Source organism: Alnus glutinosa, chromosome 9 (assembly GCF_958979055.1).
Source record: "Alnus glutinosa chromosome 9, dhAlnGlut1.1, whole genome shotgun sequence".
NCBI lineage: Eukaryota > Viridiplantae > Streptophyta > Magnoliopsida > Fagales > Betulaceae > Alnus > Alnus glutinosa.
The window spans coordinates 2,657,574-2,671,902 of record NC_084894.1 but is presented as its reverse complement, the minus strand read 5'-3'; the positions used below and the strand labels follow the sequence as shown (position 1 = coordinate 2,671,902).

The following is a 14,329-nucleotide window of genomic DNA, read 5'->3' as shown; positions in this document are numbered from 1 at the left end:
TCTAGCTACGAATCGTATCACAGGTTCAATTCCTACTTGATTGTCAACTCTTCAAAGGCTCTTCATTTTAGACTTATCTGATAACCTCATTTCAGGTGAATTTCCAAAGGGACTTTGTTCATTGCCAGCATTAGTGTCACCAAAAGGCTTTAGTAGACACCAGTCATTTGGATTTACCAATATTTCTATCCCTAAGACACACTAACCAATATAATTTTCTCTCAAATGTGTACCCTTCAATATTTGTTGGAAGTAATAGTCTTAGTGGCAACATCCCCGTTGAGATCGGTTGTTTGAAGTTGCTCCATGCTCTGGATCTCAGTCATAACAACTTCTTAGAAAACATTCTTGACCAACTGTCTGAGCTCACAAACTTGGAAGAATTGGACCTCTTTGAAAATCGGTTGTCCAGCAAAATACCGGCATCACTAAGTAGTCTACATTTCTTGCATGACTTTAGTGTTGCAAACAACAATTTGCATGGACCAATACCATCAGGCATTTAGCTCCATGTTAGAACAGTTTTATGTCTGGTGACGTGTGGAACTTTGATTCGCCGTGTTCTTTGTAATCTGCAAGGAAGAGCAAACAGATGCGTCAGAGGGGGGGTCTCCTGACGTCCCCTCTCCGATGCCTAAATCAGTGGGCCATTTTGGAGAGTATTGAGAGTCGAGAATTTAGTATATTTTCAGCACATATTCAGAGAGTCTTTTGTACCTAGGGTAGCAGCCTATTTATAAGCACATAATTCTCAACTGCATTGTTCCACCTTCATGTCATGGCTGAGTGGAACCCTTAGTGGGATGAGATAGAGGTTGAGTGGGAGAGTGGGAGAGTGGGACACTTACCCTTCATGGGATAATGTATTTATTCCATGTGTTCCAAACATAGCCTTCAATGTGTTATAAGACTCTATTAAGCCTTAGTGACTGAGCGGGTCAAGTTGGGCCATCAATATCAATTGGGCCTTGGTTCGGGTATAGGCCCATTTGCCTAAGGGATGATAATTTTCCTAACAGATACCCCCCGATTCCCATTGGCTGATTTGTCCAATTGGTCGGGCATTAGGAATCTTCTTTTGTACTTGCAGATGGGGCTATTTTTGTTTGTTGATAATGAGGATTCAATGTTGATGGTCAGATGCTTGTGGAGACCATGGTTGTGGGAGTGTCTAGTAAGTGGCATAGCTTTACCCCCTTGTGCTTGTGACTTTTTACATGTGATAGTAATTTTGAATGCTCGAAGTTGTTCACAGTTGAAGCCTTTCACTCGCCTTTGACAAATCGGAGGATTTCCTAGCTGCGTCAATATGGCAATCTTTTTCATTTGACAATGTTCTATTCGAGATACACGGGCTATCTCGGCCTCAGGATATTTTTGTCTCAAAATTTTATTTCCGTCCCGGGAAAGTTCCTGTTTTGTCTCAGAGGTTTGCTTAGATTTGGAAAAAAATTTGTCCCGGAGACTTTTTCAAACTTGGAAAACTTTTTGTCTCGAAAACCTTTTAAGTCTCAGAAATTTTTTTTGTCTAGGAGACTTTTTCAAACTTGGAAAATTTTTTGTCTCGCAAATTTTTTTTGTCTCAGGGACTTTTTTAGTCTCGGAAAATTTTTTTGTCTCGGAGACTTCTTTAGTCTCGAAAAAAAAAATGTCTCGGAAAATTTTTTATCTTGGAGGCTTTTTCAGTTTCGAAAATTTTTTGTCTCGGAGACATTTTCAGACTTGGAAAATTTTTCATCTCGAAGACTTTTTTAGTCTCGGAAAATTTTTTATCTCGAAGATTTTTTTAGTCTCAAATTTTTTTTGTCTCGGAGACATTTTCAGACTAGGGAAATTTTTTGTCTCGGAGACTTTTTCAAACTTGGAAAATTTTTCGTCTCGGAGACTTCTTTAGTCTCGGAAAATTTTTTGTCTCGGAGACTTTTTTAGTCTTGGAAAATTTTTCATCTCGGAGACTTTTTTAGTCTCGGAAATTTTTTTTGTCTCGGAGACATTTTCAGACTTGGAAAATTTTTCATCTCGGAGACTTTTTTAGTCTAGGAAAATTTTTTGTCTCCAAGACATTTTCAGCCTTGGAAAATTTTTCATCTCGTAGAATTTTTTAGTCTCGGAAATTTTTTTGTCTCGAAGACATTTTCTTTTGTAGGGGTTGTCTCCCTGTTTGGTTTGTTTTGATGACTTTTGCCGAAGCAGGATCCCTGAAATCTATTAGAACAGATGTATATATGTATCAAATAATGATTAGTTTGCATACCTAAGTTGATAGGCTGATTTCCAAGCAACTGTGGTTGCTGGCGTTTGATGATGTTCGGAGCCTTGTCTGAGGCTTTGGATGCTCGAACTGGTGTCGAGGCTTTAATGGTCTGAGGCTTACAGCAGCTCGGGGCTTATGGTGGCCCGAGGCTTATGGGGGCTCAGCTTGTGCCAAGGCCTTTTTGTGCTCAAATCGTGCCGAGTAATCTCGAGGCAAGATGAGGTTGTAGTGCTCGAATCCCCTCAACGTGATTCGAGTCATATAAGTTTCTCTAACTTGAATCCCCTCAACGTGATTCAAGTCTCGTCTCAAATCCACTCAACGTGATTCGAGTTATATAAGTTTCTCCGACTTGAATCCCCTCAACGTGATTCAAGTCTCAGCTGGCTCGAATCCCCTCAACGTGATTCGAGTTATATAAGTTTCTCCGACTTGAATCCCCTCAACGTGATTCAAGTCTCGGCTCAAATCCCTTCAACTTGATTCGAGTTATATAAGTTTCTCTGACTTGAATCCCTTCAACGTTTTTCGAGCTAAAGATAACTTTTGAGTCGAAGGAGCAATTTTCCTAAAGGCTCAAATCCGAGCCGTGGGTCCAATTCGACCGAGGTTCAAATCCAACCAAGGGTCCAACTTTTCGGAAGGTCCAATTTCCCGAAGGTTCAAATTCGACCAAGGCTCTAATCCGACTGAGGGTCCAATTTTCCCGAGGGAGAAATCCGAGCTGAGGATCCAATCCGAGTCAAGGATCATTCCGAGCCAAGGATAAATCCCGACCCAAGGGAAAATCCAAGCCGAGGATAAAAAATCCGAAGCCGTGAAAATTCAAGCTAAGGATAAATTCCACTAAGGTTCCAATCCGACCGAGGGTCCAATTTTTTCGAGGGTGAAATCCGAGCCGAGGATCCAATCTGAGTCAAGGATCATTCCGAGCCAAGGATAAATCCCAACCCAAGGGAAAATCCGAGCCGAGGATAAAAAATTCCGAAGCCGTGAAAATCCGAACCAAGGATAAATTCGACCGAGGCTCCAATTTTCCGGAGAGTGAAATCCGAGCCAAGGATCCAATCCGACTGAGGGTCCAATTTGACCAAGGATAAAATCTGAGCCGAGGATAAACTCCGAGGCGAGGATAAATTCTGAGCCAAGGATAAAAATCCGAATCGTAGATAAATTCAGAGCTGTGGAAACATTCCGAGTCAAGGGAGCATTCCGATCGAGGCTCAATGCACAACTTCATCAGAATACTGAGATAAGTTCACTCTTTGCATTTTCATTTATGCTAGCCTACTCATAAATTTTTAGACAGTCAAATATATCTCATGCATTGATCGGTGAAGTTTAAAATGAACTTTTCACCGCAACATATAAAAATGATTACACATTAAGTCTAAAAATTGAGGGGTACCAACAAACTTTTCCTCCGGTAGTACAAAACAAATATCCTAAACTTTCATACTTAGCTAAAAATCAGCTAAGGATAAAAGTTGTGGGGTACCAACCCGGTGAATAGAAAATTGAAACAAAAGACTATATCAAGTCGCATGATTGAATCTTAGTGCAATTTTGCATACTTTGCAATAATAAATTGTTAATTGCTAGATTCTACTGCATATATGCATACCTATGTGCCTTTTAGACACAGGCAAGGCTAATATTTCATACCAGAGGTCTCTATCTAGCGAGATCGAAAAATTCTAAAAAAATACCCATGCTTGGTCAAGCTTCTCCTACGTAGGTCTTCCTTGGCTACAGAAGTCAAGAGCACGTCAAGAGGGCCCGTCGAGAGAATTTTGATGGTAACCAACTAAAGAATATTCTTTGGAAGACAGGTGGCTTCCAGAAGACCCTGTGTTGCATACTAAAACGCAAAAAGCCATCACAACAAACTTATATAACTCGAGTCACGTTGAGGGGATTTGAGCCGAGACTTGAATCAAGTTGAGGGGATTCAAGTCGGAGAAACTTATATAACTCGAATCACGTTGAGGGGATTCGAGCCGAGACTTGAATAACGTTGAAGGGATTCAAGTCGGAGAAACTTATATAACTCGAATCACGTTGAGGGGATTCGAGCCAGCTGAGACTTGAATCACGTTGAGGGGATTCAAGTTGGAGAAACTTATATAACTTGAATCACGTTGAGTGGATTCGAGCCGAGACTTGAATCACGTTGAGGGGATTCAAGTTGGAGAAACTTATATGACTCGAATCACGTTGAGGGGATTCGAGCACTACAACCTCAACCTGCCTCGAGATTACTCGGCACGATTTGAGCACAAAAAGGCCTCGGCACAAGCTGAGCCCCCATAAGCCTCGGGCCACCATAAGCCCCGAGCCACTGTAAGCCTCAGACCACTAAAGCCTCGACACCAGTCTGAGCATCCAAAGCCTCAGACAAGGCTCCAAACATCATCAAACGCCAACAACCACAGTTGCTTGGAAATCAGCCTATCAACTTAGGTATGCAAACTAATCATTATTCGATACATATATACATCTGTTCTAATAGATTTTAGGGATCCTGCTTCGGCAAAAGTCATCAAAACAAACCAAACAGGGAGACAACCCCTACAAAAGAAAATGTCTCCGAGACAAAAAGTTTTCTGAGACTAAAAAAGTCTCCGAGATGAAAAATTTTCCAAGGCTGAAAATGTCTACGAGATAAAAATTTTCCGAGACTAAAAATGTCTCCGAGATGAAAAATTTTCCAAGTCTGAAAATGTCTCCGAGACTAAAAAAGTCTCCAAGATGAAAAATTTTCCAAGACTAAAAAAGTCTCCCAAACAAAATATTTTCCGAGACTAAAGAAGTCTTTGAGACGAAAAAATTTTCCAAGTTTGAAAAAGTCTCTGAGACAAAAAATTTTCCTAGTCTGAAAATGTCTCTGAGACAAAAAAATTTTGAGACTAAAAAAGTCTCCGAGATAAAAAATTTTCCGAGACTTAAAAAGTCTTCGAGATGAAAAATTTTCCAAGTCTGAAAATGTCTCCGAGACAAGAAATTTTCCTAGTCTGAAAATGTCTCCGACACAAAAAAAATTTCCGAGACTAAAAAAGTCTCCGAGACAAAAAAAAATTTGTGAGACGAAAAGTTTTCTAAGTTTGAAAAAGTCTCTTAGACAAAAAAAAATTTCCAAGACTAAAAAGGTTTTCGAGACAAAAAGTTTTCCAAGTTTGAAAAAGTCTCCGAGACAAATTTTTTTCCAAATCTAAGCAAAACTCTGAGACAAAACAGGAACTTTCCCGGGAAGAAAATAAAATTCCGAGACAAAAATATCCTGAGGCCGAGATAGCCCGTGTATCCCAAATAGAACACTGTCAAATGAAAAAGATTGCCATATTGACGCAGCTAGGAAATCCTCTGATTTGTCAACGGCAAGTAAAAGGCTTCAACTACAAACAGCTTCGAGCATTCAAAATTACTATCACATGCAAAAAGTCACAAGCACAAGGGGGTAGAGCTATGCCGCTTACTAGACACTCCGACAACCATGGTCTCCACAAGCATCTGACCATCAACATTGAATCCTCATTATCAACAAACAAAAATAGCCCCATCTGCAAGTACAAAAGAAGATTCCCAATGCTCGACCAGTTGGACAAATCAGCCAATGGCAATCGGGGGGTATCTGTTAGGAAAATTATCATCCCCTAGGCAAATGGGCCTATACCCGAACCAAGGCCCAATTGATATTGCTGGCCCAACTTGACCCGCTCAGTCACTAAGGCTTAAAAAAGTCTTATAACACATTGAAGGGTATGTTTGGAACACATGGAATAAATACATTATCCCATGAGGAGCAAGTGTCCCACTCTCCCACTCAATCTCTATCTCATCCCACTAAGGGTTCCACTCAGCCATGACATGAAGGTGGAACAATGCAGTTGAGAATTATGTGCTTATAAATAAGCTGCTACCCCAGGTACAAAAGACTCTCTGAATATGTGCTGAAAATATACTAAACTCTCGACTCTCAATACTCTCCAAAATGGCCCACTGATTTAGGCATCGGAGAGAGGACGTCAGGAGACGCCCCCTCTGACGCATCTGTTTGCTCTTCCTTGCAGATTACGAAGAACACGAAGAATCAAAGATCCACACGTCACCAGACATAAAACTGTTCTAACACTCCAGAGCTTTGAAACCTCTACATATGAGGGCAACCCTGGACTTTGTGGCCCCCCACTTCCACATGAGTGTGCCCATATTGTTACCAACAACAGAGACATTCGGGATGAGGACGATGGGCATAGAATCCTAAGGTTTCCAATTACTGTGGTTCTTGGCTTCATTACAAGTTTTTGGGGAGTTTGTGGTCCATTGGTTATTAGTCATAAGTGGAGAGTTGCATATTTTCGATTCATGGACCACATAAAAGATAGGTGTATAATCTTATTCTTTAAAATAGCATATTGGTAGCTCTAGAGTCTATCATCAATTTGATTTCTCAAGGTTAGATTCGAATAATTTAATGTATTGTTAGTTTTCATATTTTCAATTTGCGTTCAATGTAATGTGGGAGTCAATGTACATTACACTTCGAAAAGATGGAGAAAATTTTCAAATTTGTTGCTGTGAGAGTCAAGTGAGTGATCATGATCAGTGACCACGAAGTCTGTTGAAGAGCATATATATATATATATTTGAGTCTTTGAAAGCTACTCTCTCCACAATACAATGAAATCTGCTGAAGTCAAGCATTTTGCAACTACACCCTTCTAACCTAGTCTTTGGATACTTCTGTGACGACCCGTTTTTTTTTTTTTTATACAAAACATCCACATAGTCATTAATCCCTTAAAATATAAACGGATCTTCACAGTGGCACGACGATATGTCGCAAAGCCAACATATGTACATACCCCATAATATGTACCTGGCAAATCAGAGTATAACATCTATCAACTATGCAGCGGAAAACATAACCTAATAGCGGAAATCACATCTTATACATCTATCACAAATAATTACAACAAAGAGCCATTAAATATCTATATGATTAAATCTTTCCACGAATTAAATAAGTGACATAAATGGTTTTGTACAATAACAAGTGACACAAACGTCACAAGCCATAAACCAAACCTATAAACAAGTGAACAACCCGTGGTCCACCAATTACGACCGTTGCGACGTGCTTCAGTCATAACATCCAAAATACCCTTCTACAATGCTATCAACTACGACCGGAATACCTGCAGCCAAAAGAACATCATCTATACGGTTGTGGGGGTTTGCCACATCCGTATAGGTGGAATTATGAGCCCACCGCCTTAGCATACATAAATACACTAAGACCTCAGAAGTATACTATTCACTGAGTTTTCGCAAAGAACCAACTTTTCATTTTTAGTCGTGCGAACACTATAACAGCTACCAATTTCATAAACTTTTGTTTGAAAAACCCCCATAGCTGATATAGCAAACACCGACTAATAAAAAACATTTAAATACTGTGGGCAGCTAGTATTATACGAAAAAGATTCGTTATAGAACACAATGACATTTAAATCATGCAACCATCCGATACCAATATACATAAATTCTTTTTCTATCAAGACTTTTATGCATACTAATACGTCTAGCAAAACAACAATATACTTTCATAAAAACATCACACAATCCGATACCAATATACATAAGTTCTTTTTCTATCAAGACTCTTATGCATACTAATACGTCTAGCAAAACTACAATATACTTATCATGAAAACATTACACAATTTAAACAATGCTATGCATGCTCATGATAGTCTTTTTGTTCATTATGAGCCTCACGCTCTCTTCATTATTATGAGCCTCACGCTCTCTTCTTTATTATGAGCCTCACGCTCTCTTCTTTATTATGGGCCTCATGCTTTATGCTTTACAATTCAAACTCTATACTCCTATTCTTTGCAAATCATGCTTTCTTCAAATACCATGAACCAATCAACATGAAATTTCATCATTCTTCTTTGCATAATTAAATTCCCAACTACAACACACTTTCAAATACTTCAATCAATTCAAAACCTTTCATTCATGTATCATTTCATAACATCATTGATATTTCAACATAATTGAAACTACTTAACTCATCCAAATCATACATGTTAACATATCGTTGGTTCAGTAAGAAAATCATATATCATTTGCATTTCTATAAAATACATAAAAATATCTTTTCTCAGTGAGTAGAATACTCACCTTGGCTGCATTGGACTATGACTCGAACTCTACATTGGAGAACCCATTAAAGACTCCAATCCGGACACTATCCTGCAAACATTAATAACATTAGACTATGTTATTGAACTCTATACTCTATGACACGTACACTACCCATGTGCTCACACGTCGCGTAATCTGCTTCTAAGGCTAGTTAGGTATCCTAAACTATTATTAGGTTATCATTTAGGTTTAGGTTCTAATGATATCTTTGATTATTAATACAAAGATGTATTTACTATATGCATTAGTTTATCTTTTATTGTTATTAACTATAAATCTTATAGTTGTATACTTACTATTATTGAGTCACATTTATCATAAGGTTCCGATACTATTTGACTTTAGTACTTAATCTTTATCATTTACTATCATCCAAGTAGTTTAGGTTTAGGACTTAACCTTATTTAACATTTTATAATCTTTGTGTATTCCATCCATCTCCTATACGCTTTCATTTACATTCCTCATTTTCACCAAGTACCAAGATTATGATCTATTCATCTCACTTATAACTACCATCACTACCCGAGAATCTTATTAGGACTATAACATGAGACTAATCAAAACAACCCAACTCTACAAAGGACATCATCTAAAATCTTATTATTACATAACCTATACACCTAAATAAACTATAGCAAAGAATTCAATTATTTATCGTAATCAACCTTAATCAATTCAACTTCATCAACACCTAGAATATCCAACTCATAAATATAACATAGAACATATTTTAGCCTTATTCAACAAACCATAACCAAGATGTCCTCACTAAAATACCATTTCACATTGACACATACATACTCGGCCCATAACAACCAAACATCCAAACCCATGTCAAATTTCAACCCATTTACATAATAAGATCAATCTCCTACCACCAAACCTTCAATATCCATAGCCTTACATCAAGATCAATCAAAACCCCTCTTTTACATACAATGAGTCATAGCCATTAAGGACTACCAAGGATCAACCACAAACATTAGACGCCACATAAAACTAAATCCATAAATCCATCACAAGCATTAACCTTAATCCTCAACAATTAATCATAAACTAACATCATCAAATTACCAATCCAAAAATCCATATTTGAATCCATTAAAACACAACATCAAATATAGCAAGGTTTTCCCTCACATCAACTCACCAAAATTCCAATAATCATAGCCACTATCATCTACCAAATTTCTTCCAAAACTAAACCCAATTCAATCAAACATTCTACCATCAACATAATGGAGCAATAACCGTCAATTAGCACAATTATCCCCAATTTACAACCACCGACCAGATCTCGATTTTCACCAAAATACCCTTCATAATCACTTTCCATTCCAACATCAAGCACTCACCACAAAGCATCATTCATAGGTTGTCAAAAATCAAGAATCAAAACCCATAACAAATATCAAAACACCTAACCGATATCAAATTCCAACTTACCCTTAAAATTCCCATTTACATATCAAGGCCAACCTCTCTCATAAGTGAGAATACCTACATAAAGTCTTTTAACCCATACATAATATTGCTATTTAAACACTAATAACACTAACCCATAAGATTTACTTAGGATTAGACACAAGAAATCGCAATTAAAATACATAACCCAAAAGTTAGGGTTTAAGGAAACTCACCAAAATTCACCAAACCAAAACCCATGGTTTGGGTAGTCTTAAGCAAGTTCCAAGTAAGCCATTACCTAAAGAAAATATTAGATTAAACTCACATTTCAATATTTTAACCCAAAATTACGAAATCATGAGTTTAGTGTTTTACCTTAAAACGATCGGTGGAAACATAGATTCAAGTGCAAGGATCACGTTTCCGAAGTCGGATCGAAGATCGGACCGTTAGATCTTCGTAGATCACAATTTCTCGACAAAAAAACTCCCTCTTTTGCTTTCTTCTATTTTATTTTAAATTTTATTTTATAACTTCTTTTCTTTGAACCTAAAATATTCTCTTACAGTTATTTTATTTTATTTTATTTTTTTCTTTTCTTATGGCAATTATTTACAAGTTCATAAAATAAAAATAAAACAATTTATTTTAGTTTACCACACTATATAAACTTATTTTTATTTAATCCATATAAACTCATTATTATCATTATTCTATTTTACCACCATTATAATATATCTTCATAATATAAATATTACCACCTAGAATACAATTGTTAGTCTCATCTATTAATAAATGTAATTTATTAATTGCTAAACTCCCTATTTAATTTCTAGGTCTTTACAACTTCTACATACGAGGGCAAGCCCGGACTTTGTGGCCGCCCACTTCTACACGAGTGTGCCCATATTGTTAGCAATAACAGAGACATTCACAATGAGGACGATGAGTCTAGGATCCTATGATTTTCAATTACTATGGTTTCTGGCTTCATTACAGTTTTTTGGGAAGTTTGTGGTCCATTAATTTTTAGCTCTAAGTAGAGAGTTTCATATTTCCAATTCCTCGACGACCTAAAAAATAGGCGTATAATCTTCTTCTTTAAAATTTTGCATATTGGTCGCTTTAGTGTCTCTTGTGAATTTTCTTTCTCAACTTTTAATTTGAAATACTTTAAAGTTTTGTTAGTTTTCATATTTTCAGCCATTGAATATATATATATAAGACGTTCCACATGTAGGAAAACAGATCCAAATTATTTAATGGTTGATTTGAAAAAAAAAAAAAAAAAAAAAAAGGCAACAACCCAGTTTCGGCTCCTCTCTTGGTTTTATTCAGTAGCTCTTCCCTTTGGAAAAGCAAAACAATGATAGAATAACAAAATCAAAAAAGAAAATGACGATATTTCGCCCCTCTTTTGGTACAAAGATCAAAGGCAAAATAAAGAACATTAATATATATAAACTGAAGACATATATTAGTACGTACCAAAGTAAAGGTCTTTTTGGCAAATCATATATCAATTAGTATATATATAAACTGAAGAGAGTAGGAATAGGAAAGCAATATTAGTACGTACCAAAGTAAAGGTCATTTTGGCAAATCATATCCCAGGTGTAGAGCAAGAAAATCAAGACATAGCGATTATTATATATAAACTGAAATAAAATGGTATTTTCTTGAATAATTTAATATATCAATTCAAAACACATCTTTGGAAGTTGTGGCGCGCTGACTTATAAGGCCACACAATGTGATAGTCGACAGTGAAATCAATTACCAATCGAAGACTAAAACTTGATTTTAGAAATAAATGTCTTAATTGAAGAAACAAAAGATTGAAGAAAATAGAGTAAAAGTGATGTTTATGGACGTTGAACCGGCTGGTGGTTCATCCAATATGATGAACTAACACACAAGACCGCCAAGCCGAGGATCAATCTAAGCCTATCATGAGTCTAAAAATTGTTGGTCATACTTTTTTGTCAACTTTTCCACACGTAGCAGTTCCGTTCATGACTTGTCCACTTACCCTTCTTTTTTCTTTATCCCAGTCTCACTTTCTTTGATTTGTGAAATAAGTATTTTATTAGAAAAATAAATAAATATTATTGAGAATGAGAGAAAGCGAAATGAAATAATTATTTATATTATTTAGTTTTGTAACAACGCATCTACTTTAATTGGTCACGGCGACGACCGCCCCCGGCTCCACCTATGGCTGGCCGACCACCCTATGTTGGTTTGTTCTTATTTATTTATTTATTTGACAGAAAATACAAAAATAATATTAGTGGTTTTTTTTTTTTTTTTGAAAAATGTAGTATATTTCTCTCATTTGTTGAAAGAATAAAGGAATAGTTTATTGGATGGGGATCCCCTACAATTTCAAAGAAATTTTAGATTTTCAAATTATGTGAATTCAAGCCGTCTTTTTTACATCGAACAACATGAAAAATCCTACATATTAAAGATATGACATGTTATCGAGGCAACCCAAAAAACAAAAATCATTCGAAAAGGCTTTTTCTTTAATTTTGATGAGACACTTCTTATTTACAAAACTAAAACATAATTTTTTGTTCAAAAATTTTATACGACATAAAGTATAAGAACTTGATAATAATAGTCATACTTTCTTTAGTATGAAGCTCAAATATAGAAATACTTTCTTTTGTACACATTGTTCCAAACATACATAATAGTCATTAGTACGTACTCTCTAGAACACCATCAATCTGCTGACTCCTGAAGTCAAGCATCCTGTAACAAATTAAATAGGAAAGCAAAAAAATGTTGGCATTGGTCATTTTCTTTGGCTTCCAAATATTTGGTTCTTGTTTCATTTTCCAACCCATTTTTCACTTCATCAAGATTTCTTTCAGACTCTAGGGAGTTGTTTGGCAAAGAACATAACATTACAGGGTAGTGGGTTGTTAGTTTTGAAATTAGTAAAAAGTAATGATGTGATATAAAATAAAAAGAATTTATATAAAAAAGTGAAAAAATTTTGTATTGTAGTGAATTTTTTTATTTGAATGGTAATAAAAAATTATTGATGTGATATAAAAAATGAAAAAAGTAAGAATGTTTTGATGTGAATTGTTGTTGGAAAAAATAAAAAAGTGAAAAAAAGTACAGTGAATAGTGCCAAGCACTATCCTGTCCTGTACCCATACTTATCAAACAAGGCCTAGAGTTCCAAGTCATTAATATATATGAGTGCTACCTCCTCTTAGGGCCAGTCACCCGAGCATAACTCGTGTTTAAAAGTCCAATCTCTGGAGTAGTGTTGGGGGTTGGACTAGGGATATTAGTCTGCAAATCCTGCAGGCTGGGCCTCTATGCTCGGTAATGGTTTGACTATCACCTTGTGTGGGCCAATCGGTATATCCCAAAATACTGTTTGGCTATAGGTGAACTAGGATACCATGAAGAAAAAAATAAAATAAAATAAAAAGTTGACATCTCATCGATAACTCTTTAACCATAACATTCCTCATTATATATAGAGAAAACTATTCAAAGTTCTCTCAAACTACTACCTCATTGTCAATGTTTTCCTATACTATCAATTGTGTTAATGTCCCCCCTAAACTACTAAAAAATGTCAATGTCCTCCCTAATGACAAAATACCCTTGATAAAATTATTTTTTTAAAAAAAAAAAATTAAAATAATCTAAAATAATAAAAAAAACTAAATATAAAAACTGGTTTTTCATTTTTAATTTTTTTTTTTTTTATAATTTTCAGTTGTTTTTTCGTCTTTTTTTTTTAATTCTTTTTTTTTTTTAGTTTGTTTTTAAAAAAATATTATTTATTTTTTTTTTCGAATTTATAAGGACATTTTTGTCTTATTGAAAAAATTGTAGGGTCATTTTTGCCTTTTTGTTAGTCTTAAGGGGATATTGACACAATTGGTACTTTAGGGAGATATTGACAATTAAATGGTAGTTTGAAGGGGATATATGTAGCATTACTCATGTATTTTTTTTCTTATATATACATGCTATTTGGGCAAACTTATAGAACCATTTTTCTCTTGCTTCGTCTGAAACATCGCCTTTCATTCCTTGGCCCAAAAAACAGGTACTAATTTATTACGCTTCTTTCTGGTGTGAGTTATCAAACAAGAACCATGCAAGACTCGATGCCTCGTCATCTCCTCTTCACCTTGTTCTTCTTCGGCATTTTCTCTGCAAGTCATGCCTGCTACCTAAAAGAACACAACTCTTTGTTGTCCTTACCCTTCAATACGTCTTCTCCTCCTTTAAATTGGTCTTCTGTTGATTGTTGCCGCTGGGAAGGTATTTCTTGTGATCAGAGACGGAGGGAGGGGGGGGCTGGCAGGGGCCATGGCCCCCCCCCAAATTTCCTAAAAAAAAAAATTTAAAGGTGAGAAAAAAAAATTAAAAAAAAAATTAAAAAATTTAAGGTAAAAAAGAAAA

The 14,329-nt window shown here is 35.9% G+C and overlaps 1 long non-coding RNA gene across 1 annotated transcript; it reads right to left on the bottom strand.

Annotated features, from left to right (window-relative positions):
* Positions 1-7,187: 7,187 nt before the first annotated feature.
* On the bottom strand, positions 7,188-10,391 carry LOC133878336 (uncharacterized). Its single transcript, XR_009901880.1, has 4 exons — positions 10,256-10,391; positions 10,114-10,178; positions 8,447-8,518; positions 7,188-7,473 (listed from the first exon to the last, which is right to left on the bottom strand). It is a non-coding gene; the product is annotated as an uncharacterized LOC133878336 (long non-coding RNA).
* Positions 10,392-14,329: the final 3,938 nt, after the last annotated feature.